Source organism: Marmota monax, unplaced genomic scaffold (genome assembly GCF_021218885.2).
Source record: "Marmota monax isolate L192 unplaced genomic scaffold, Marmota_monax_Labrador192_F-V1.1 WCK01_AAM20220418_F8-fsc00028, whole genome shotgun sequence".
Taxonomy (NCBI): Eukaryota; Metazoa; Chordata; class Mammalia; order Rodentia; family Sciuridae; genus Marmota; species Marmota monax.
In genome coordinates, this window is record NW_026694779.1 from 10,207,927 (window position 1) to 10,234,980 (window position 27,054).

A 27,054-nucleotide genomic window follows, 5' to 3' on the forward strand; every position below is an offset into this window, starting at 1 on the left:
GTAAAATTCACCTCATTTGCTCTCAGCCACCAAACAAATCTCTCAGATTATAGCAGAATCAATAAAATATACAAGACTCAATTCAATTAAAGAAAAATCTGCAATGCTTTGGTAATAGAGAATGCAGTAAGAGGATTAATCGCTTCATTCGATAGACACACCACACACACACAGGATCCTGGAAGGAAGGGAGATAATGCTTAAATGACACCCAAAGGTAACTCAGCGAAATGTTAAAAATGTATTAAATGTACGTTGTCACAGAAATTTCCATTTGTCCTTGACTTCTACTCATCTCTGATGCAGGTCATTCACACATCACAATACGATATAAATGCCACATATTGGAACTGTCCCAAGGCGTCTAGTGATACGGAAGGAGACATGCATTAGGATTCACCCACTCGTTGAATTTCACCATGAATTGCATCATGATCAAGTCTATTTGTCAAGCCTCATAACATTTATACAAACTGGGTAATTTTGCTCCATTGCCAAAATCCAAGATTCAGAGTACATTGGAGTCTAAACGTTATAAAATTACAAAAATCACTAAAGAATCTTTTTTTTTTCTTATTAGAGCTTATAGTAATACACAGGAGTTGGGTTCATCCCAACAGAGATTTGGATGCATAAAAACGATCTCAGTTCACGATGCCAGCTTCTCTCTCCCCTTCCCCATTCTCCTTCCTTGATTCTGTTGGATTTCCTTTGGCTCATCTATTTATTTACATTTGATGGACACTTGTTACTTATTCACAAAGGTGAAGTTACCTGTGGTATAGTTACACATGCAATGCCATCATTTCACTCTTCTCCATGTCTGAGTGGAATTCTATGGTGTGTACAGACCACGGCTTTTTAATCCACTCATCTATGGGCGAGCATTTGGGTTGATTCCATGATTCAGCTATTGTGGATTGTGCCGCCGTAAATATGCACGTGGCGGTCTGACTTGCAGCATTCTGATTTTAGATGTTTTGGGAGGAAAATACCACACAGTGGGATTGCTGGTGGTTCCCTCTAATTTTTTAAGGAACCTCCTTACTGCTTTCCAAAGTGGTTGTACTAGTCCGCAGTCCCACCAGAAATGCACAAGTGTACCTTCCCCCCGACACACACACAGCCTACCAGCATTGATTGGTGTCTGTATTCTGGATTATTGTCACTCTAACTGCAGTAAGATGAAATCTTAGTTTCTGATCTGCATTTCCCTGATGGCTAGAGATGTCAAACATTTTTTCATGTACTTGTTGGTCATGTGTGCTTCTTCTTTTGAGAACTCTCATTTAGTTCTTTGGACCATTTATTGATGGGCATATTTGGGTATTTTTTTTTCTTGGTGTTCATTTTGGGGGTTCTATATAAATTGTGGATATTAGTCACTTATCAAAAGAGAAGGTGGCAAAGGTTTTCTCCCATTCTGCAGGCTCTCTCCTCACACTCTTAATCATTTCCTCTGCTGTGGGCACGTTTTTTTAATTCGATGGCATCCCACTTACTGATTCTTGGTTTTATTTCTTGTGCTTTAGGGGTCTTGTCAAGGAAGTTGGTGCCAGTACCAATAAGAAGGAATATTGAGTCTATATTTTATTCCAGCAGTTGCAAGGGCTTTGGTCTAATTTCTAAGCCTTTGACTCATTTCGATTTGACTTTTGTGCTGGGTGAGAGATAGGGAACTCATTTTTTCTATATATAGCTACCCAGTTTTGCCAGCACTGTGTTTTAAAATGACTCTCTTTGGGCTGGGGTTGTGGCTCAGTGGTAGAGCGCTTGCCTAGCATGTGTGAGGCACTGACTTCAATTCTCAGCACCGCATATAAACAAATCAATAAATAAAGGTCCATCATCAATAACTAATAAAAAAATTAAACAAAAACAAATAAAAAGGCTCTCTTTCCTCCTCTTTATTTTTTGGGGTACCACAGATTGAACCCAGGGGTGTTTAACCACTGAGCCACATCCCCAGACTTTTTTACATTTTTATCTAGAGGCTTGCTTAGAGCCTCACTAAGTTGCTGAGGCTGGCTTTGAACTCTTGATCCTCCTGCCTCAGCCTCTGGAGCTGCTGGGATTATACGTGTGTGCCACCCGGGCCCAGCTCAAAATGTATTTTTGCCACTTTTGTTAAATATCATGTAGATTTTTCTGTGTGTCTCCTACTCTGTTCCGTTGGTCTATTTTCATGCCAATACCAAGCTGTTTTTGTGACGACAGCTCCTTAGTATGATTTCAGGTCTGGTATTGTGATGACTCCTGTGTTCCTTTTCCTGCTCAGTAGTGCTTTGACTACTCTGGGTCTCTTATTCTTCCATACGAATTCAGGAAGTTCACTGGCGTGTCGATGGGGATCGCGCTGACTCTGTATATGGCTTTTGGTGATATGGCCATTTGGACAATATGAATGTTGCCTACCTGAGAGCATCAGAAGTCTTTCCATGCACTAAGATCTTCTTCAACGTCTTTCTTCAGTGGCTGGGGGGTTGGGGGCTTGCTCCCTGACCCTTTTACCCCAGAGACCACTGGAGGTTTGTTTGCACTGAGCCACTTCCCCACCAATTCTGTGTCCCCTGAAATGAGTCCTCCTCTGTCAAGCCTGGCTTTCCCCAGGTCAATTTTTCTTTCTGTTTTGACGTCTTCCTCCTCTGTCCTGCATCTATTATCCACGCTCCTCACTCTGGTAGCAGCTGGAGCTGGTGACTCCAAGGTGTTGTTTCTTATGCTCAGGTGACTGAGTCTCTGTGGCTTCTATGAACTTTTTAAAAAATTGTTTTGTGCTTCATCATTAATGAAGCGAGGCTCCTTGATCACTCACCCCACAGAGGAACAGTCTTCACGCTTTACAAATGTGGGACTAAGGAGCGCCCAGGCCTGGTTCCTCTCTACCCTGCCATCTTGTCCCCTGTTCTGAGTCATCTTGAAGTTTCATACAAACTGGCTGCATTGATCCAACCACCCCAGTCCCCCCAAACAGCCTATGCTTCAGGCTAAAGCTACACCAGGGGAAATGGGTCCTGGTAGTATGATTCCGAGCTACCTCCAGGATAAAGTCCCCACTGCCAATGAATTGGATGAGGGGGTCCTAAGATATTCTCACGTTGAGACAGGCCATACATGCCTTCAGGTTGGGAGAGAGAGAAAGACTGAGCAGGGAGCTTCCGATAAGTCAGAGTCCACAGAAGTCAAGCAGGAGGGGAAGGGGGTCAACTCGAAGGGGGACCCCAGGAGGGGCGTTCAGTGTGAGACGGGGGAGCAGAGAGGCCCTGCAGGGAGAAGACACCTCCCGAGACAGAGACACAGAGACTACGAGAATCAGCGGGGGAAACACGTCACCCTGGTTGATGGGAGTAGAGAGCATCAGGTACAGAGAGGGAGGGCAGTGGAAGAGAAAGAAAAGTCTCAAAAGGTGGCCGAAAGGTAGACTGGACTTGCATCACGAAGGCCTGAATTCAAGCTCAGGAGCTGGAGAAGGGTTTGAGAACAGCAGAGGCCAAGGACCGCTACTGAGGAAGAAAGTCATGGCACTCCACCCTGGGCTGGGCAGGAGCCCCCCGGCCCTCCACCCAACAACCCACCGGGAAGGTGACATGTGTTAGAAATGTGCCGTCGTCCAACAATCATTAACAAGTAAAAGTAGTCCCTTCCGTTTATGACCCATAAAAGTCAAGGAGCCCTGGGCAGCACACTGGCTTCTAGAGGACTTAATGTTGACTGGTTAAAATGACTCCAAGATGTTTGGTTGTTTATTTCCATTGTGTGTGTGTTTTTTGTTTTTTTAAGCCTAAAATCGGAAGAATACACGTAGTTAAAAAAAAAATCCCACACCTGGAATGCTCAGGTGAGTGGACATTCCCTACGATACTTTGGAATGAAATGTGAAGCTCCAAAAATGAAGGTGACTGACATTTCCCCCAATTATCTCCTGGGTCCCAGGCCTCACAAGCTCATGGGGAAGTCCTGAGTGCTCACCCCTGTTATGCAAGTAAGGTGATATATAACTCATAGACCTGAGGGAAGGACACCAAAATCAAGTTTGATGATGGAAAAGCCATCTCGTCTTTTCCCACCAGCCCCTACTTGAACAAGCCACGAACCACAGGCTGCCCCCCACCGCGGAGTGGGGTGGTCAGTACTATGGGTCAGGACCAGGATGTGTTTTGCAGAGAGATCAAAATGCAATATATCAAAGAGCAGCCACCTTAATAGAGGTATCTGTTATTATACGAAATATTCAATTTATATACATGGTTTTTTTTACGTGCTACGTGTAGTTACCGGGACAGGATGTGAAAACTATTTCTTATTTCAAGGAATAGCAAACTAAGTTGGCAAAGTACTGCATGAGAATCTCCTCAGACAAAATGTGGATCCTTGTTACTTATGGCTTACGGCTAGGAGTAAAATACATGCTAATGTAAAATTCTAACAGCAATGACTGAGGTTTTTGCAGGTGATGACCAAACTAATAGAATAGTTAATTAAATGATTCCCCAAAACTGTAGTACACAGAATCAATAATATGAAAAAGTAATAAAGTCTTAGATTCTGAGACCCTCCTCAAATACAGATAAAAATTAAATATCATAAATTAATAACATGTTCCAAAGACTTCTAAATGTATGATATAACTACATTCTTGAAAGGGTTATCAACTCCCAAATAAAAGTCTCAAAGATTTTTAAAAAATTAACTAAACATCGTTTTTAAAAAATAAGAATTGTCCTAGCATAGTAATTAGAATACCTGGTTTTATAACAGTCTAATCTAGCAGGCTATAAGACCTGGGTCACAATACTTAAAACTTTCTGACCCCCCCAAATATTCTTGCATCAAAAGAGCAAATGATAATATTTACCACATTTTTGTAAGGAAGATAATGAGAAACTCTATGTGACGTGCTGAGACAGAATGCCAAGCTTTTGGAGAAGGTTCAGCAAATATGACTGACGTGTTATTTCATGTTGAATGGTCAGAAGGATTTTATTTTTTATTTTTATTTTTTTGCAGAGCTGGAGATCAAACCCAGGAAGGACCTCATGCATGAAACGTGAAGTTCCAAAACCAAAGGTGACTGACATCTCCCCAATTCTCTCCTGGGTCCCAGGCCTCACAAGCTCATCGGGAAGTCCTGAGTGCTCACCCCTGTCCTGCAAACCTTCTACCACTGAGCCACACCCTGGAGCCTGGAAAGATTCATTTCGGCCAAAAGCCAGTGGCCGCTTGCATTACATTTCACAACAATTAAAACTGAGAGAGAAGCAAAGGAATCACACAAGCTGAACTTTTGTGGCTTTTTAAAAACTGATTCTTCTTGGTTATCTGTAACATTAGGATGCATTCTGACATAGTCACAAAAGCATGGAATATAATTGGCTCTAATTCAGTCCCCAGAACTGTCTCCCCTTCCCCTCCTCCTCTGCCCTCCATCAACTTTAACTGATTTTTCTATAATTTATATATAGTTTTTTTTTAAACTATGATCTTGTGGATATACTTGACGTGGAGAATCACTACTGTGGCATATCTGTGCGTGCATTTAGGAAAGTTTGGTCAGATTCATTGCTGCTCTTTATTTCGATAAAATTCTTTATCACCTTTTTCCTCTTTCTGACTCTTGGGACTGTTTGGTCATTGTCCCCCACGGCCGCCTGCTCACCTGCCCTGTCTGCCTTCCCGCCCTCCGTGAACACGAGACCAAGGCTCCATGTCACCTGCGCACACCTCCTGGGTTTTATATATCACGATTTCCAATTCTCCAAACCCTCAAGCCTCGGCTCGAAAGGATCAACAGGAGCAGAAAGAGGAAAGAGAGACACTCAATGTGACCAGGTCGGCAGAGCCAGGCCCGCAATGTCACCAACTGCAACGCCCCGAAGGGGTTCAGATCACTGTGGTCTGATAAATGTGCTTTGTGCGTTATGAACAATCACTCAGGAGTGATTGATGGTTGGAGGGGAAAAAAAAAAGTTCCCATCAGAAATCATTTGAAGAAGCAACCAGAGAACACAGATTAGAGTTGTGGGTCACAAACTCTCTTTGTCCTTCTGATACTTGATTTCCCAGAGAGTGAAGAGATGGTGGGGTTGGAAAGGTCTCTCTGGGGGGAGAACGGTATGAAGAAGCCCAGAGGTCACCTGTCCCTCAACACGACTGTGTCCATCAGTACTGCTTCTCCGGAGGAGGGCAGAGATGTGCATGATGTCCAAAGCTTTACTTATTGTGGCATGTCACCTCCTCCTGCATCTCCATTCCCATTTATATAAGGAAAATCCAACTGGTACGAACGAGGTGGTACCCATGTTGAGAAATCTCTCCAGGGAAATCCCGAGCAGATGCTTGTCTTCACAAGAGATGACCCCTCCGGACGAGAACGGATGTGCCTTGGACACATACAATTCCCATCATTCTGTTTTTAACTCCAAAGACTTAACCGTGGATTTGCTGATTGTCAGGCAATGCTTTATCTTCAAGTTCCTGGGTTCAAAAGTAACCACTGAGCATTTGGATCTGGGGCCAGAAGGAGATGAGCACAATACCAGGCAGATCCTCAGCATCCTCTCTGTGGCCAGGCAAAGGCCACCCCCCCACACCATCCTCCTTTGCCCTTGAACTTGATGAGTGAGCCCAGGCAGGGCTGATGAGCTCTGCATCCTAAGAAGGGTTCTTCACTCAACTGCTTACCTTCCCCTGCTAGTGCCTCTTAGAAACCCAGAAGGTGGACAGACACTCTAAGATGCCACCAGTTTGAAGAATGGTCATGGCCACTGTGTGGGAGGAGAGTTTTCAGGAAAAAGAAAAAATCTTTCAGACATGTACAAGTGCAAGAAAAATCCTCACGGCTGGCTCCAGAATCCCCAGGGCCCCAAAGAACCCCAGAGCTGTGGCCAAGGGAAAGAGATGACAGGCCACTTGGAAATAGTGAACTTCATGGGGACGGCGTCACAAACAGCTCTTGACAGCTGTTCTGAGGAGGCGTCCATGGCTCACCCCCCCCCCCAACCTTCCAACTCTCCTTCCACACACCGACTGAGGGAGGGAACCCAGGTTGTTTTCACCTGGGATCCTATTTTGTCTTCTCACTTACAAGGAGGAGTTGTGGGTCCCTGATGCAAAATCGCATTTTGGAGGCATTTCCGATTTGGGAGTTGTCAGGATTCTGTATTATTGGCATACCATTTGCTCACAGAGCATCCCTAATCCAAAAATCTGAAATCTGAAAGGCTCCTCCCCCCAACCCCGCATCTAACACCTTTTTGAGCATCAGATTGGTGCTTAAAAAACTTTTGGATTTTGGTTGATCTCTTTCCAAATCAGGGATGGGCCACCTTTATTTCTATAACCCAAAAGAGATGGATCAGAACCTACATTCCCTTCTACTCTTGGCTGCCGATAGTTCAAGTATGTCCACCCGAGTGAGCCCAGAAAGTACCAGAAGGCTGTGGTATAAGACAGCCTCACCAAACTCACGTTACTCCTTAAAATCTGTCACAGGTGCCTTTAGTCACTTCCCCGAGTGCAGGCGCTCCGGCTCTGGGTACCACAGCACACCAGGGTGGTGAGTGATCGTACACAGCAGAACCGTGGGCGCTCCGTGAAGTCTACGCTCAGTTTGCCCTTCGTCAAACCAGAGATAATAACAGTGTCGGTTGATCAGATGACGGAATGTACATAAAGGGCAGGGCACAATGCCCTTCATGCAACATGCACCTAACAGACACTATTAGAAGAGCGATTCATATGGGATTACAGCTGTACCTGTAATTACAGCAGCTCAGGAGGCTGAGGCAGGAAGATTGCAAGCTCAAGGCCAGCCTCAGCAACTTTGTGAGCCCCTGAGCAACTTAGTAAGACCCTCTCAAAATTTTAAAATTAATGGGATGGGGATATAGCTCAGCTGGACAAGGCCCTGGGTTCAATCTCCAGCACCAGAAAAAAATAAAATAAAATTTTTTAAAAGGGCTGGGGATATGGCTCAGTAGTTGAATGCCCCTGGGGAGGGAGGGAAGGAGAGAAGAGAAGAAAAATAATATATATGATTATTTAGTATTAATAAATTAGCAAAATAATATAAAAAGGAGTAACAATTTAGATGTCGGTTTGGGCTCAAAATTGTATTCTTCTTGGAATTCTCTGAACCTCACATTTTAATATGAAACTATTTCTACCTCATGCTGAAAGTTCTTCCAAAGACAGAGGAGAAAATGAATATTATTGAGCCTAACAAAGCTTTGGTATGGGCCTGAGGCTGTGGCCCAGTGTTAGAGCACTTGCCTAGCACATGTGAGGCACTGGGTTCGATCCTCAGCACCACATAAAATAAACAAATAAAATAAAGGCACATTGTACATCTACAACTACCAAAAAAAAAAAAAAAGAAAAGAAAAGAAAAGAAAAAAGAAAAAAGCTTTGGCATGTATTGCATACAAAATCAGACCTACCGAATTTGGGTTTGAACTCATTAACCACCAAAATATTTGTGCCAAGTGAGGTGTGTGCCAAGTGTCCAAATAAAAGAAGACGCACGGAACCATTTTATCAATTAATTTGGGCATGAGTTACAAAGGAAATAGGATTAAACAGAAAGATCTGGTGTATAAAATGATCCACAAATAATGACCTGATCCAAAAGGGCTTCACTGTAGTCTAGAAGCATCCAGAAAGCAGGGAGTGGGCTACTCTGAGTGACACTGAGGACAGCCCACCCGTGCAGGAAGCCCAGCATGCATCTGAATAAAGCTAAGACAGAGGTAAAGACCCCAGGGCACTCATTTTGCTCCAGAGAAGAGAGAGGAGTATAGTTTCACTGCCAGATAGGGGCAAAACAAGCCTCGACTTCACAAAACACGAAAATCATGTGAAAACACCCTCCACGTTCTCTCCTAAGATCTCACATCAGACGCCTGAAATGAAATCCTCAGTTTCTGGGGAGCATTCTCCTCCTCCTCCCCTTCTCACTTGCAAAAGCCAATTATATGAGTTTCTGAACTGTAAGGGACGGAGTGGTTGGCACAGGTCATAATTAAAAAAAAAAAAAATCAGAAAGGCAGAAATACAGCCCTGAGATCTAGCTCTTAACAAAGCAAATAAAACGGAGAGGCTGGTATACTTGGGAGAGATTACAAAAGATTTTTTTTTTAACATAAAAAGATATTATGTGTGTAGAGTTAGGTAGAGACAGATGGTTTCACAAATACGGGGGCGGGGGAATACAAGCACCTACGCTGTTTATGTCCTTTGCTTCCTTCTTTGGCTGTGGGACCGAAATATCTCTATGGTAAACTGAAGTCACGTGCACCAGGTTTGCCCACGAATGGTTAACGTGCCCATGACTCAAACGATGGATATGTCATCAAATGAAGATGAGAGAGATCTGCGGGAGACATGTGTCACTAACGGCCACCAAGTCTGGATGGGAAGAACCATCCTCAGACCTTGATGGAGCCCAGGGACCATCAGGACCTCACTGTTCACTAAGGTTGGATTCATGACATGCAAGCCTCTGCCAAAGATGGGAGGTTTCTGGGGACAAGCACAGCTGCCCAGGGGAAAAGCATTTCCCAGGGGGGGCGCACCATGTAGGATCCACGCAGGGCATGACTCTGTTTGTGCCTGAGAACTGAGAAACCAGGGAGCACGCAGTCACCCCTGTTCAACTCACGCTCTATAATGTCAGAGCACGCGCTAAAGATGGACTTCAAAAACCTCAATGAGCTCTTCATGGTTCAACCACACACCTGCATTCATTTCCGATGGCCGCTGGGACAAATGACCACGACAACATCATTTCAAACGATACAGATGATCGATCATCTTATAATTGTGGAAGTCCAAAATCTAATCCAGCACCTCCTCCCGCATGTCAATGTCCCCAACATCGGCACAGTCCCTTTGTCAGGTGAAGCAACACATTCACAGGTTCCAGAGATTAGGACAGGGGCATCCTGTGCAGGGTGCTAAATTGTGCAGTTGAGAGACGTTCTCCCCACTTTCCTAGTGACCACTCTTCCAGCTGAAGAACAAAAATAAGCAAGAGGTTCTTGGAGAGTTTCACATAGCTCTTTACCATGTGGACTGCCCAGTGAGTTTGCTTGGACTGACAGATTAGAAATCATGGGACTTTTTAAAGAAAAAGAGCTGGAATTGTTTGACCGAATCAGAGGATGCTCTTGTCACCATAAAAGATTTAAACTCATCCACATGTGACAGATGTGGGCTTATGGATGCAGAGTTCACTTGAACAAGCAGCTCAGGAAAAAAGAAGAAAACGAAGTATTTTTCTGAGTGCAAATATGAATTTCCAAGGCGTACACCAGCTGTGTCCTCACACACACAGTACCAAACAAAGGAGACCATGCACTACGGTTTATATACGCACACTCGTCCTGCCAAATTAAGGCAGGAGGTAGAATACCCAAAGTCATAAGCCCATTGTATTAAATAAGCCTTTTTTTCCCTTATATAATAGCCTGCCTCAGGCATTTTATTATAGTATTGAAAAACTGATAAAAACACCATACTTTGATATACTTAGTTTTTAACAGGACCATACTTTGTCTGAATGTTTGCCACCCTCCAAATTCTTATGTTTAAATCCTCAAACTCAAGATGATGGTGTATGGATTGCAGGGGGTCTTTGAGGAGGTGATTAGATCATGAGAATGGAACTCTCAGGAATGGGACTAATATCCTTGTAAAAAGAGGTTCCAGAGATTCTCTTGTCCTTTCCACAGAGAGAGAACACACAGCAAGAAGACATCAACTGTGAACCAGAAAGTCAGACCTCAAGAGACACATTCACAGTTGTCTTAATGGTGGCCTTCCCAGCCTTCAGAACTTTAAGAAATGTCTGTGACTTAGGAGTGACTCCGTGAATGGCCATTTATTACGGAAGCCCAAATGGACCAAAAGAGCATGGGTAAGAGGTCCACATGTCCTGTCAATCACGGGAGAGGAAAGGTGCCTTGTCCCTCGAGTACCCTAAAGAAGGATTTTAAAAGCTGTGGTAGATTTCGGTGAGTTCTGTGGATGATAAGGAAAACACTGTGCACATCAGTGTCATGTACCTAACTCATTTAAGTCAAGAACACAGAAGCAACATGGCTGCATCAAGGAGAAAGATGCACCCTGCCTATGGGCATAGCTGGCTCCCAGCTGCTGAGCCTCTCAACAGCCAAACCGTCTTGCAAGAAGGTGCTGCCGTCTCCATCAGCATGGCCTCAGAATTCACTGACCATCTAGGTCCACAGTTCCCTGTATCCAACCTTCCAGACAGCTTGGGGTCCTTCCCAGTTTCAATGTCAGATGACAGCGCCTTCCTTTTGATTATGTCGTATCCTTGCAAAACTGTGCTCATCACGATTGCCAGGATAAAACAAAATGGGTTGCATGAAAATTCACGTGAATGGGAAATAAGGTAGCCGCGTCCGGTCTAATTCAAGTGTGTGAGAAATCATTCAGAGCCCATCAGGTGGACTCCTTAGTAAGGAGATGTGGTTATTTAACAGACAGAACAAATGTCTTTTCCTTCCAATTTAGGTGTGTGTATATATATATATATATATATATATATATATTTTTTTTTTTTTTTCAAATGATATACATTTTTTTCAAATGATGTTAGTCAATAAAAACTTATTTGTTTCAGGGCTGGGGTGGTGGCTCAGTAGCAGAGCGCTTGCCTAGCAGGTGTGAGGCACTGGGTTCGATTCTCAGCACTGCATATAAATAAATAAAGGTCTATCAACAATTAAAATATATATATATAAACCTTATTTGTTTGGACCTAAGTTCTTAATGAATGAAACTGTTGTGTATTTCTTTTGGCCAAGAAGTTGTAAGAATGTTACTGACATATCAAAGACACCCAGGAACCAAATCTTGGGGACTCTGGATTTATGATTGTCCACTTAAATTCATAAAAAAAAATGCCTCTCCTGGTTTGTTAACCAAATGCAGGACTCCAGAGGCCCTGCATTCCCTCATCCATTAGAGGAGAAAAGAAGAACTTGCAAGTATTTTTGAACATTTTTCTCCTGGTTTCCAGAAAAATTCATCTCTTCCCCCATTAAAAACTCCTTACAAAGCAGTACGCTTTGCTGCTGTGTTGATCAGAGTTCTTTAGAGAAATGGAACCCCAAAGGAGCGAGAGACAAGTCATCTTACAAGTATCATTGGACAGATGGGAAGACAGACGGCTGATTGATTGACGGGTAGAGATTTACTAGGAGGAATTGGCTCACGTGATCATGGAGGCCACATCCCCGTGAGATCCAGGAGAGAACTGATGCGATTCCAGTCCAGGTCCCAAATCCTGGGATCCCAGGGGTGCCGAGGGCGTAAATTCCAGGAGAAGACCCATGTCCCAGCTCAGTCCGTGAGGCAGGAAGAAAAACAAGAGAATTCTTCCTCCTCCTGCCTCTGTGTTCTGTTGAGGCCCTCAACAGATTGGATGCTGCCCACCCACACAAGGGAGATCAATCTAACTCCATGTTCCTCTCAGAAGCACCTTCAGAGACAGACCCAGAAAGAATGCTCAATGAGGCACCCCTGGCAGAGTCAGGTTGACACATAGCATGAAGCATGACAGCTCCCAGACCTGTGAAGCCTCCTCTTCCTCCTCTGGGGAGCCCCTGACATAGACATGTTGGCAGGCGGGCAGATCCTACCACACCTGGTAGGCTGGGCACCCATCCCCAATATGTGCTCAGGCATTCCGATGCACTGTGCCCAGGACCCTGAGACCGGATGCAGAAAAGCAGATGCTCGGAGGTAGGATTTGCATAGTGCCACAGAGGGAGGGGGGGCATTCAGTCTCCAGAGGCTGCAGGAGGCTAAAAGACTATTCATGACCCTCCCTTGGCACGTGGTAGCCAGGGGAGCCCAGTCCAGGTCCTTTGACCATCTTCTAAGTATGACTCTGATTTCCCTGCTGGACTCCAAAGTTTTCGCCCCACCCCCACCCCCCAATCCACTTCTTTCTGCTGAAGTCAGCATTTTTCTGGCACTTTCGAGACGGCCATGATGAGCACAGTCGTCCAAATGCAATCTTCTTGACAAGTTCTGTTAAGCCTCTCATTACGTAAAGCAACTTGCATATGGAACGTGAGCATGTGAATCACTGTTTTAATCAGCTATTTTGCTTTTTTCTTTTTTTTTAATGCTGTGACCAAAAGAGTTGACAAGAACAATTAGAGGAGGAAAAGTTTATTGGGGGGGGGGGCTCATGGTTTCCACAGCGAGCCAACTCCATTGCTCTGGGCATAAGGGGAGGTCACACATCATGGCGGAAGCAGCTCAGGACATGGCCACTGGGAAGGAGAAAGAGCTTGACTCACTAGGGACAGAATATGAACCCCCAAAGGCATACCCCAATATCCTACTTCTTCCAGCCACACCAGACCTGTCTGCAGTCACCAGCTAGCTAATCCCCATTCATGCACTGACTGGGTGAAGGCTCTCATAACCCGATCATCTCACCTCTCAATTCTCTTGCATTTTCTCGCTCATGCATTTTCAAGGAGCACCTCATCTCTAAACCATAATAATCACCACTGAGCCACAAACAATTGTGAATAAGGCATCTTCCCAACACCCTACATACAAATTTGCATTAACAGGAAATGCAAATCTAGAGACACCCAGAACAGACATTCCGACTTGGAACTCCAAATACAGAGCTCAGAAACCAGAGAAGGGGTCCCGGGGTCACCTCTTCTCACGGCCCCTTCACCTGCAGCAAGGCAGAGCCCGTGGCTGATCTCTCTGCCTAGTTCATTTAGAAGAAGACCTAAATCACTTGCTTTTTTATGGGTAAAGCTGACACCAACGTAAGTAGAGCAATATGAAATGTGCCACTATAACATATGAAATTGACATTTTGTGTCCCTTTTAGATACAGCCAGATGACCTCAGTCTAAAGAGCCATTTAAAAGGAAGCCCAGAGTTTTCTTTTTTGACAGATGGGTGCCACCACGGGAGAATTTATCTCGGTTATATCTGAACTCAAGTATGATCTACGCAATTATTTTGATTCAATGGCATGAGACACTGTGAAAATATTTTTCCTCTCACAGATTCCAATTTGTTATGTCACAAATGTCCTATTTTTTTCTTTTTTCCTTCTTTTTTTTTTTGTTTTGTTTGCATTTCAGCAATCACATAAAACTGGATGACCTGGAAAGAGTCCTTCAAACCACCTTCACTCATTTCATTTTGTTGGGCAAAAACAGACTCCAAAATTAAGTAATTCCTACAGTGCACTAATAAAAAGGCAAACTAAAAAAGACTCCATTCTGTTGAGCTGTGGCTGTAATCTAGAATATTCCTCCTGCCCCAGGCTCTCTGCCCATGTTCACACCTTCTCCTCTTTATCATCTCTGGCTTCCACATGGTGCAGGTAGGTCATCTCCAGTGCCCTCCTTTGGTCCTGCCATACCCCTTTCAGTGCTGGACCCTGGGATAGTTTTGAGAATTTCATTGTACTTCATAAGATCAGGGTCTGTCAACCCTAGCACTAGTGACCTTTTGGGCTAGATAAATCTTTGTTGTAGGGAACTGTGGTGGTTAATAATAATGGATCAACTTAACTGGGCTACAGGATACCCAGGCATTTGGTTGAGTATCATGCCATGTTTGTGTTGGATGAGATGGGAATCACATGGAAGAGTAGGTGGGTTGAAGCAGACTGCCCTCCCCAATGCAGGTAAGTCCCACACAGTCAAGGGAAATATAAGCAGAGCAGAAAGGATATGTTAAGAGCACATTCCTGCCTGACTCTATGAGCTGGGGCGCCATATTGGTTCTGAGTCTGGAGAATCATGACTCACCCAGGGGCTGGTCTGTGCATTGTGAGATGTTGATTGGCATCCTTGTCCTTGACCGCAATCCCTTTGGTCATGGCAACCAAATGTCTCCAACCATTATTAAGAGACACCATTGGTTAATAAGAGACACCATTGGGACACTTGGGGGCATAAAACTATCCCCGAAAAATCTCGCACACTGTAGCAGTGGTAACACCGTCATTGTCAATATCCAGATCCTTCCTGAATTGAATAATCCTCCATGCTCTCTCCTCATAGCTGTTCTCTGCTTCAGACGGGATCCTCGCATCCATCAACCTGCCCATCTTGTCTCTGTAAATTAGTGATTCCCAGACTCAGACCCGGAAAGAACTCAATTTATCCAAGAGGCTTGCTCAACACACCAGCACCACGGAGAAGAAGCTGATTTAACAAACACTGTTGTGAGGGCCAGCAAATCTCTATTAACAAAAAAGTTTCCTAGGTGATTCTGATACGTAATCCCAGTAGGGGTGCAATTTTCCTAAAAGTGCAACAGGATATGATCAGCAATGGCACAAATACCTGTAGACAAGCCATCTGTCTCTGGATGGGAGAGGGGCTGCAGACGGTCCAGCTCCCAACTTGATAGTTTTTTTTTTTTTCCAAAATGTAAGGAAAGATCATGAAATGAGTTTGTTTTCAGCTGGGATTAATTTTTTTAAAACATTTTTTTTCATCAGTCCCAAAAAGATCATTTCTCATAACAACACGTGAAGTCACAGAAATACAAGCTTTTAGAAGTCGCAGACTCGATTTTCGTAGGAAAATCGTAACAATAGGATCTTAAATCCAATTCTGCAAAGAGACTCTTAATAAATGAAGAGATTATTAAGTGACCTAGCCAGCGATAAATTAGAATAGGAAAGTTAACCCAAATTAAATAATTCATGAACTCAGGCACACAAGTAATTTCCTAAAATTCACTACCAAGATTCAAGCTTCAGGATACGTATTTACTTTGCTCTGCTGGAATATAAATTCCTTATCTCAAGGGCCTTCAGGTGGCCAGTTTAAAACTTCACAGTCGGTCTGTAAATATTAACAATAATATGACTACATAAAAGTTTCCCCTGAAAAATAAAAATCTATGTACATCCAGGAAAACGACACGGAAATCAGAAGCCATTTCAAAAAGCCACGGGGGAGACTTGGAGTTACTCTTTTCTGGAGAACAGATCAACACCGGAACGTGCAATTTGTTCTTCATTACTGTTCACAAAAAATACCATTATCGCCCTCTCTTTCCCTCTGCTAGCAACAATCATACAACGCAGCTGAATTTGATAGAGAAAAAGGCCCTTACAGAATCTGAAGGATGATATGGGAAAAACAGACTTCATAGGAAGTGCCCCTTGATTCCAAACAAGAATAATTAAAAAAAAAAAAAAGTGCAGGCCACTTCTTATTTTATTTTATTTTTAATTTTTCAATTTTTTCTCTATAGAGGAAATGAATCAAATATAGCTACAACTGCAGATAGGAAAGAGTGAGCCCACCCAGGGCTGAAGTCCCCAAGCCAGAGCCTGTCCCATCCAACCTCCCATGGATTGCTCTTCTGCTCCAACATCAGACCCTCCCTCCATGCCGCCTACTTCCTCCTATGTGTCATTAGCTTCTTGTTCTGTGAACACCTCCCGAGAAGCGATTTCTCTGTGACATTCACCCTGGCGGTCTGTCCTGAGTGTTGGATGCTGTCAGGCCAACTGTTCTTTGACTGTTGCTACCACTTCTTCAGAATCCACCCAGGGGCTGGTCTGGGCGCTGTGAGATGATTTCCCCTGCACCGTGCAGACTGAGGAAGCGTCCGTAAAGACAGTGTCACAGGGCCTGTCCTCCATATGGAAAATCCAGCAGAAAAAAATTTAAATAAGAGACTCCAGGACAATAAAGGTTTATGGCTATAGAAAATCTCTTTCGGTGTGGGTAAAAATAAATAAATAAATACATACGAGTGTTTAAAAAAAAAGGCAGAACTTTCTAAACTTCTTCCCTAATGAAAAAGGATGATTATCTTGGACACCAGCCAATCACAAGTCCCCTCTCTACTTATCCAAATATAGAGTGATCACTCTCCTCATCACAGTGATAAATTATAATGAAACCTCTGAGGATATGAGACAGAGAGGCTTTGGTTTCGGGATTGTCAAAACAATGATAATAAAACAGCTGCTCACCTTCGTTGGAAGAATAGAACACAATACCTCCCTGGGTGATGGTGTGGATATGAGGTGTCTCCCGTGTTCACACAGGAATGATCAAAAGTGAAATGACTGGATTGTGAGAGCTGTAACCTAATCGTCCATCCTAATTTAAAAAGACTGACTGGGTGGTCACCGTAGGCAGGTGGGGCATGGCTGGAGGAGGTGGGTCCCTGGGGGTGTGCCCCAGAAGGGTGCATCTTCCCTCTGGTCCCTTCCCCTTCCAATCTCTCTGCTTCCAAACCACCCCTTCCGCCATGATTTTCTGCCTCACTTCAGGCCCAGGGCAATAGAGTTGACTGACCATGGATGGAACCTCTGAAATCATGAGCCAAAATAAATTCTTCCTCTTCTAAGTTGTTCTGGTAAGGCATGCTGCTCACAGTAACAAAGAGCTGACTCATACACCCTTCTTCGTAACAAACGGGGCCTTTGGATATCTGCTTCTGAATAAGAACCCACCAGGAAACTTAGTGACTTATTACAATGGATTATCATCTCTCAGGTTTCTGCGAAAGATCTAGAGCCTGCGGAGCCGTGGTCTCTTGGGAATGCCCATGCGGTTTTAGTCAGTAGTACTTCTGACTCAAATGATCTGATGGCTTGGTTGGATGGGGACGCCCAGGGCAATATATATATACCAGCTCATCAGCGGGTGTAGTAGTTGGCTTCTTCCATATGGCTAGCATGGGCTTCTTCATAGCACCTTGGTAAGGGGCATCCCCCAGAGAAAGGATGCCAAAAACACAAGGTGTATACTACAAAAGTCCTATAGATTTTGTCACAAGAGTCATGGAGGAGTTCTCCAGCAGAGCCACTGGTGACACAGAATATGCACAATTCTGTGCATTGTGTGAGATGACCACCTGGGGTATGAACTTGCAGAGGTTCTCTGCGTTATTTTAAATAGCTAGATACTACTGGGTAAAGATTGTCCTTGGATTATGAATTAGAATTAATTCTAAGTCTGATATCCCCAAATGAGACATTATCCAAACTGGGACAGGCATTGAAATACTTAGATTCTAAGTCCACCCTTCAGACAGTACGAGGCAGGTGGCAAATTTAATCATACTAGACCAAGGTGCCAAGAACATTCACTGGAGAAAAGAGAGCCTATTCAACAAATGGTACTGGAAAAACTGGAAATCCATAGGCAGCAAAGAGAAATTAAACCTCTATCTCTCACCCTGCACAAAAGTCAACTCAAAGTGGATCAAAGAGTTAGGCACTAGAACAGAGACCTTGCACTTAATAGAAGAAAATAGGCCCAAATCTTCACCACATTGGCCTTGGATCTGAGTTCCTTAACAAGACTCCTAAAGCACAAGAAGTAGAATCAAGAATCAATACATGGGTTAGATTCAAATTAAAAAGCTTCTTCTCAGCAATGGAAATAATCGATAATGTGAGGAGAGAGCCTACAGATTGGGAGGAAATCTTTACCACATGCACCTCTGATAAAGCATTAATCTCTAGGACATATAAAGAACTCAAATCAATTAATGGGCTAAGGAACTGAACAGAAACTTCACAGAAGAAGAAATACAACTGATCAACAGATATGAAAAAAGTATGCGTCATCTCTAGCAATTACAGAAATGCAAATCAAAACTACTCTAAGATTTTATCTCACTCCAGTCAGAATGGAACTATCAAGAATACTGGCAACAATAAATGTTGGTGAGGATGTGGGGGGGAAAAGCACACTCATACACTGCTGGTGGGACTGCAAATTGGTACAACCACTATGAAAGCAGTATGGAGATTCCTTAGAAAACTTGAAATGGAACCACCACTTGACCCAGCTATCCCACTCTTTGGTTTATACCAAAAGGACTTAAAATCAGCACACTACAGTGACACAGCCACATCAATGTTTATAGCAGCTCAATTCACAATAGCTAAACTGTGGAACTAACCTAGATGCCCTTCAGTAGATAAATGGATAAAGAAAATGTGGTACATACACACACTGGAATATTACTCAGCTTTAAAGAAGAGTAAAATTATGGCATTTGCATGTAAATGGATGGAGCTGGAGAATATCATGCTAAGTGAAGTAAGCCAATCCCAAAAAACCCAAAGGCTTAATGTTTTCTCTAATATGTGGATGCTAATTCACAATAAGGCTTGGGGGGGGCACTAGGGAAAAACAGTGTTACCTTAGATTAGGCAGAGGGAAGTGATGGGAGGGGAGGGGAGGGGATGTGGGGGATAAGAAAGATAATAGAATGAAACAGACATTATTACTGTATGTGTCTATGTGACTGCATGACCAATGTGATTCTGCAACATGTACCCTCAGAAAAGTGAGAATTTACATCCCATTTATGTATGATATATCAAAGTGCATAAATGCATCCTACTGTCCTGTAGAACTAATTAAAACATGTTAAAAATTTATAAAATTCCAAAAAACAGATTACAGTTTAAGATGTAAATGAAGTTGTCATATCATTGTTCATTTCATCTGCAATTAATTCACCATGCACAAAGAGTGGACATCTCAAGGGAGGCTGTTCTGTCCCACATGAATCATACCCTCCTTGGCTACCAGCAATCCATTTTCCAATTTTCCTTGAGGACCTCTGCTCATTCAAACTGTATTCATGACACCCTGTGCCACTCTAGCAACGCAAGTGCCCCAGTGTCTCTGGGATCGAAATCACAGAAACAGAAGCTAAAGTGACCATGAAGCACATTGATTCCAGTAGCAACGCCCGCCCGGAGACACCGTCAAGTAATGGTTGCTAATGAGACTCATTCCCTCCCCCATCCCTGGGCATGGTCCTGTGGTCACCTGATCTCCTGCCCATTCATTCCCTTTGTGCTGTTATGAGATCTTCCGTAGCCTGCAGCCAGAGGATACTCAATACAGGATAGACAATGCAGTAATTGTGCAACCCAGCTTTGAGGCCTAACTCCAGTGAGTTTCAGTATGACTCTGCCACTTCCTGACCAGCTGTCTGTCTCCTTAGACAAGTTTCTGAACTTCTCCCAAACTGTCCCTCATCTGCAAAATAAAATGAATAACCTTCTTCTGACAGATGCAAAGGCTAAATTCGAAAATACAAGTCAAGTGCAATGTCTGCCTTGGAGGAAACTCAATAAAAGTTTGTTATTTTGATGAATATTGCAGGTCCATAATCTTTTATCTGCCACTGAATCTCCAAAAATCTCTGAAAACCCAAACTCACCATCAGAAAAGCTTGACCTCATCTGAAAACAACCTGCTCATGACCTTCATCCCTCTCAGCCATGAAGACATGTTACCATGATTGGGTGCTGCCCAAGACAGCATGGGGCATGGGTAGGATCCTTCCTTTCTAAAATCGACTTCTGAATCACACTGGATCCCAAGGAGTTCAGATGAAAGAGTGTTGATCTGTATGTTGTTGTCATTCAAGAATACTGTAATGAAAACAGCCCACACTAAGCCTAGCAGCTACGGAGAACTGTGTGTGAGCCTGTGAAATTGGAACTACCTAATACTGGGGCCAATTTTGACAACACACACTTCACACGGAACAAATTCCGCTTGTATGGCCAAATTGGGCCAAAAGAACAAATTTACATATAATTTGATAAGCTTCTTTATAAATATCCTACTTCTAATTAAGGCACAGCATTAGAAGTGCTTTTCACTTAGTGTGTAAGAACTGCATCTTATTTCCTGATTTACATAGTTCTGGGGTTGCATCTGTAGGTTTCTCGGAGTCAGGCCATTCACTCGGATTGTCTCCTTCCACACACACGGAATCCAATAAGGTCTGAATCCAGCTCTGTCCCTGGATGGCTGTGTACACTCACATCGCTAGATCGGGAGCTCCAGAAAACAGACCAAGTGCTATTGCATCTTTTCTCTGTGGTTAAGTTTTAACTTCCGAAGAAAGATTCTGAGGCTATTTACTAATATAAAAATGGACCAGGTGTGGTGGTGCACACCTGTAATCCCAGGGGCTCCGGAGGCTGACTCAGGAGGATCTCGAGTTCAAAGCCAGCCTCCGCAAGAGTGAGGTGCTGAGCAACTCAGTGAGACCCTGTCTCTAGATAAAATACAAAATGGAGCTGGAGATGTGGCTCAGTGGTCAGGTGAATGCGCCTGAGTTCAACCCCTAGTACCAAAATTAAAAAAGAAAAGAAAAGAAAAATAAAAACAGGGAGATTGAGAAACACTTGGGAGCCTCCATATGAAAAAAAAACAAAAAACATTGTAACTAAATGGGAATGACATAGGACAGAGCCATTACTTATTAAAATAAATAAAGTAGCAATGCACCATATTGTTTTACCTCTGCAGATCTTTAAAAAAAAATGCTTCCTTAAATGTACTCTAATTGAGAGAGTAAACAGTTGTGGGGTTTTGTTTTTTGTTTTGTTTTGATTTTTTTGTTGTGTTGTGTGGTTTGCAGTACTAAGGAGCCAACCAGGGCTTTGTGCATGCTAGGAACAGGGTGAAGAACTTGGGGTTGGACCAAGTAACAATATACAAAGTTTACACCTAATGCCAGTTTTGGAAACCTTCCCCCAAGAAAACTTGTTCTTATCTGCTGCAACTGCAAAACTCCTTCTTGAAACCACCAACACAAAGGGACTTAAAAGGACCTGTCCACAGAGACTGTGATACATGGTAGGTAATTTTATGTACGATCTAAGTCGGTCGGTAAGTGAATCACATCCAGGCTGAGCAAGACGCATGGTCCAGGGCATGAAGTCAACTGCCAAACAGAGGCGGCAAGAGGCCATTTGTTCAAGACAAACCAACTTTAAAAAGAGGGTGAAGAGCTTCTCTTCCCAAGTCTCTAGCATATTTTCGGTTTTCATGAATTTTTCAGAGAGCATCTGTTTCTAAGCAAGTAGAAGTGCACCCAGGGAAAATAAGGCTGTTACAAGAAATTAAAATCAAAGTCCAGAAACTCTGCCATCTTTACATGTGTACTAAAGAAAATTTAATGCCGTCAACACTTGACTATTTCCGAGAACTAAAGAGAATGCAAAACAGCATATTGCAAACAAATTTCTTTATCCCTGTGCCATACAAAACTACTGTTTTCTACCCAAATCACAGGGGAATTCAATGCTTCTTTTGTTTTTCATTACAAATTGCTGCATCCAATGCTCCATGGGAAGAGTATCCACACACACAGACAACATTATATTTGAAAGGTTTAAATCAGCCTTGGCCATGTGCTATGGGATCTTCATGCTAGATTAATGCTTAATGCTAGACCTCAAATGCTAGATCTTAATGCACCAGGGTTGGGCTTAAATATGAGCTGTCCAGAGAAAGTTCCTATGTGACACAACACAATTATGGGTAAAGGTGTGAAAGGATTAGATTATGAGAACCATAACTTAATCCACAGGTTAATCCACTGATATGATTTAACTAAGTGCTGACCCTGGGCAGGTACAGTGGAAGTGGAAGAAGTAAATCAGTAGGCCTTTGGGGTATATATTTTTTCCATGATGAAGGGAGTTTTCTCTGCACTTCCTGGTTGTCATACCCTGAGCTACTTTCTTCCTCCACACCCTTCTGCCATGATGTTCTGCCTCACCTAAGGCCCGGAGTTATGGAGTTGGCTAACCATGGACTGAACCTCTCAAACCCTAAATCAAAATAAACTTTACTCCTCTGTGTTGTTCTTGTCAGGACTTTTGGTCACAAATGACACCCCCCCCCAAAAAAAAAAAGACTAAAACCACAAGAAAAGGTGTTTGTGATATTCAAAAGTAATAAATGAAAAAATGCCAAATTATGGGAAATTCCCAGTTAATAAACTTTGTGGAGTCTTGTTTTCCTAAGGCCTTTCCCATGTCAATAGATATTTAATGAATCGAATAAAAAGGAGGTATTTTGAAAATACATGACTACAGAAAATTTTGGTTTGTGCTTCCTCAAAACATATTTTGCATAGTTATTCTCTATAATACGCTTTAATCCGTGCATAGTCTTACAACTAAAAAGCTAAAATCAACTCCATTTTATTTTTTTAAATTTCCAAGAGTGGGACATGTGTATTTTTTGGATCATTCCATTTAGCTGCCTCCCAGTTTTCCTTGAATATATCTGAGACCTGACCTCTGTGCAAATTGGATCTAAGTCGTATTTCACTTGAAAACCTCTCCTATCTAGGAAGAGACCTATCCCAACCTCTGGTACCAAGTTACCATCACTAAACGCTAACTTATGTCCTTCATGGGACTCAATTGGGGATGCTGTCTGTCATCTCCCATTCTGATCACCTCGTGAAACATGCGTGTTTGCTAAATTCTTTGTGGTATAGATCCTAGTTTTCAGATGGTAATCATCGATTACGACAAGAAGAGTCCCAACCACGGTTTTCCTGGGTTCCAGCGCTCGCTCCGCCATTGAGAATCTTCAGGGCCTTCACAAGTGAGCTGGCTCAGCCTTGTCCTACCCACCAGTAAAACACTTTTAACAATAGTTCTTGCCATGGGGAGTTTTCTTGTGAACATTAAAATTTAAAATATTGAAATCTACTCCATAAGAAGTGGTCAATAAATTCAAGGTAGCATCACTCTGCCCATTTTTGAACCATGTTTTCTTCTACTCGGTTTTAAAAAAGGAATTCACCGGGCCCTCGGCGATGACTGATTGGCTCAGTGTTGCAATCAGCAGGTAAATGGAACAGGGAGGAAAGAGACTGGCAGAGGATGAAAAATAGGGTACGAATTATCTGCAAGCAGATAAAGCCTGGACCGCATAATCATTACCAACCAGACTCTACCCTTGTCTTGTCATGTTGTAACATGACACTTCCTTCTAAGGGTTCCCACGAAACACAATCTGCAAGAGCCTTCAACATGAGAGAGAAATGGAGGTCTAGAAATAAACATCTTTTAACAACAGGGACCCCCCCCCTTCCCTCCCTGCTCAGCTTGAGAGAGTGGCATTCAGAAGCAGAACAAGATTCACTGTTAAGTTTTTTCTGCTGTTGGTTGGATGCCACTCGGCTTTGAGCTTGCTTCTGAGGACACCAGTGGTGTTTGCAATCTTTTAATTCGGTGCATGACTTATATAGTTTCCCTGTAGCACCACGGAAACGTGGCAGAGTTCTGCAGCAGTGATGATTGGGGTTCCATTAGCCCAGACCCCCAGTGTCTTACAGGTACACGGATTCTTGGCGCAGAGCAGACTGAAGTTGGTGTCTATTTCCAAAATCCATCCGGATCCTTCTATAATCGGTGGGGTTTGTGGGAAAACTCTTGGCAGGAGAATGGAAAGAGAAGAGACTCGATTTATCTCTCCCGTAATTTCTTTGGATATTTTAGGAACGTTCTTGATTTCTAACCCTCCATTGAAAAAAAAAAGAAAGAGAGAAAATAGACTGTTTCAATCCTATGGCTCAAAGGATTGTGGTGTCTCCTGTAAGTTAAATTAGTCTGGTTCTTTTTGTTCTGTGAGGATCAGGTGACTCCCTCTCCTTCCCTCTGAATCGTATGGAGAAGTGTCGAGTTCCTCTCTACATTTTGAAAAAAAGCAGACATCCACTAAGCTGTGAAGGATGATTCACAGCAAGTGATTTCTCAAAGTTCTCTGATGTTATTTCTTATCTCTGAACACCCTGGCCATCCCCCCCAACCATTGCCTCCTGGACTCTGGCATATGCCTGATACAGCAGAACACCTCGGCAGGGTAGCTGTAAGGTGCAGCCCGGCAAGGGGCACATAGAACTAGGGAGATGGCGGCTTACCCAATTGAGTCTTCTCCGGAGAAGAGCAAGTCATTCATTTCAATAGAATAAACAGGTCAATTGCATCAACTGTGTGACAGGTGCATGGGGGACCTGCAAACTGCTAGCATTCCTCATCAAGTAAATGTCACAAAGGATCCCCTGGGCCCTGCCCAGCCTGCACTGGCCTCTACCTGGGTGAGGGCTGAGAGCACTATGGGTGTGCGGCTGGACCACAGGGCCTTTCTGAATCTTCCACATGGAAGATATTCTCTCTGCTCTAATTCTGTATTTTACCTATTGATAAACACCCTGTTCTAAATGGAACTGAAATAACTCTCCACTGCTCCCAACCTCAGGAGGTCAAAGCCCATTGGAAAGTAAGAAAAAATACTACTCTGCGAGTAGTATCTAAAGTCACCTTTTAAATTTAAAGTCACAACCTCCCTTCCTCCTCCCAACCTTGCCACACACCGTACTTAGATGTTTATACCAAATTATCCTGAATTGTCATTCTATTCCAAACAATTATATACTGAGGAGCTAACACCATCAAAATAAAGGGCCACAGAACTGCACAATGCTCAATACGTCTTATTAGTTAGTGATTAAATAAAATCCACAGGACACACAGATTATTAAGTCAATACTTGTTAATTACAAGACATCCATCTACTGAAAAGTCTCCACTTATTTGCTTGGAAAATACAAAGAAGGTGCCAGATAAAGGATCAGCCGTAGAATTCACTCGTACCCTGATAGGAGGAACTGTACAGCACTCTGAATGTGTCCTGCAAGGTCAGACTAGAGGTACACCCACCAGTCTCCACAACTCAGCCTCCAGGAGACACAGACAAGAACAGGCCAAAGCAGAGATCCATCTGTGCATTTTCTATCCTACCACCTAAGAGTCTCTGGGTTCTAAGTGAATAGAGATCTGTGAGTTAAGGAAAAAGCATGCTCTTTGGAGGACATTCCTTCAAGATGGTGAATCACATACTAAGACATTCAGGTGGACTCCACATCAAGGGAAGTTTGCAAGAAAAATATGTTGCTTTTGGTTCCAACACAGGGTCCTAACCACAACGATCACATCCATCACAAGGCGATTCCTAAATAAGGTATAGTTTTTAAAATGCAAGCACACACGCGTGCGTGTGCAGACACACACACCGCCACACACACACACGCACACACACACACACACAACGGAGGTACTAAGATATCCTCATAGAAATCTATGCTCAAAAGAACTGAAATCAGGATTCCCCAAGAGATAGCTCTACAACGGATACTGGTTCCCTCTGTTCATTGTAGCTTTACGCACAGTTGACAAGATATGGAAGAAAACCCTCCATGTCCATCAACAGACGAATGGATAAGAAAATGCGGCATGTAATACTGTACTATGCACCTAAAATTTGATGGAGTCGATTTCAACTACTGTTGTCAGCCCCAAATAAGAAGGAAAAGGAGGACACTTTCAGAGGGGACGGGTGTATTTGTTACCTTAATTGTGAGGATGGCCTCACAGGTACGTGCCTGTGTCCAAATCCATCACACTTAATAATGCATCAAATATGTATGGTTTGGTGGACATCAGTTACGCCTCGATAAAACTGTTCAAGACAGAAACTTAACGCCGAATGAATTCTATTAGAATCGCGTGACCTCAAAGAGAAAAAGGATCCTCGATTCATCCAGAAAGTGACTCCTACCCGAAACTGTCACACTCTAACAACATACGGAGCTGACCTTACTGGCACGGTTGACAGCAATGAGAAATGAAGGGACAGAAAAGGTCCATGCCCATGTCTTTTCTCTCACTAATGCCCCCTTTATATTTTCTGAAGCGCCCTCCTCTCCCCGACCCCCAGATCTCTCTGTCTCCTGCACCAGGCCTTTCTCTGAATTCTTTATAGAGATTCTTTGACGGGACATATTGGCAACACATTGCAAGTGGTTGCTCTTCCTGATGTTCATGCTATGCACCAGCCCGGCCTCGGGGAGATTCCTCTTCATACGTTGATTGATGGTACAAGACAAGAACCTCATATCTGAAATTGTAGCACCTATAGGTAGCCCCATGACACCCAGTAAATCTGTAAAGAATTCTCCGACATCCTCGAATGCCAGGAAACTAATTACAATCCGTGTCATGCTAGAAAACCCTGGCATCTCCATACGTCTTGTGAGACATCCATTTAGATATATTAGGTATGGGTGGCAAGAGGGGACATAATAGTGCTGGATACAGGGGAGCACAAATAGGTTGAGCATTCAGATCAGCAGGGAGGCAAAAGTTGGATCAAC

At 43.3% G+C, this 27,054-nt stretch overlaps 1 protein-coding gene across 3 annotated transcripts in view; it reads right to left on the reverse strand.

Annotated features, from left to right (window-relative positions):
• Nucleotides 1-27,054, reverse strand: part of Cntn4 (contactin 4) — an 860,889-nt gene that overhangs the window by 811,922 nt on the left and 21,913 nt on the right. The gene's annotated exons all lie outside the window — the stretch shown is intronic.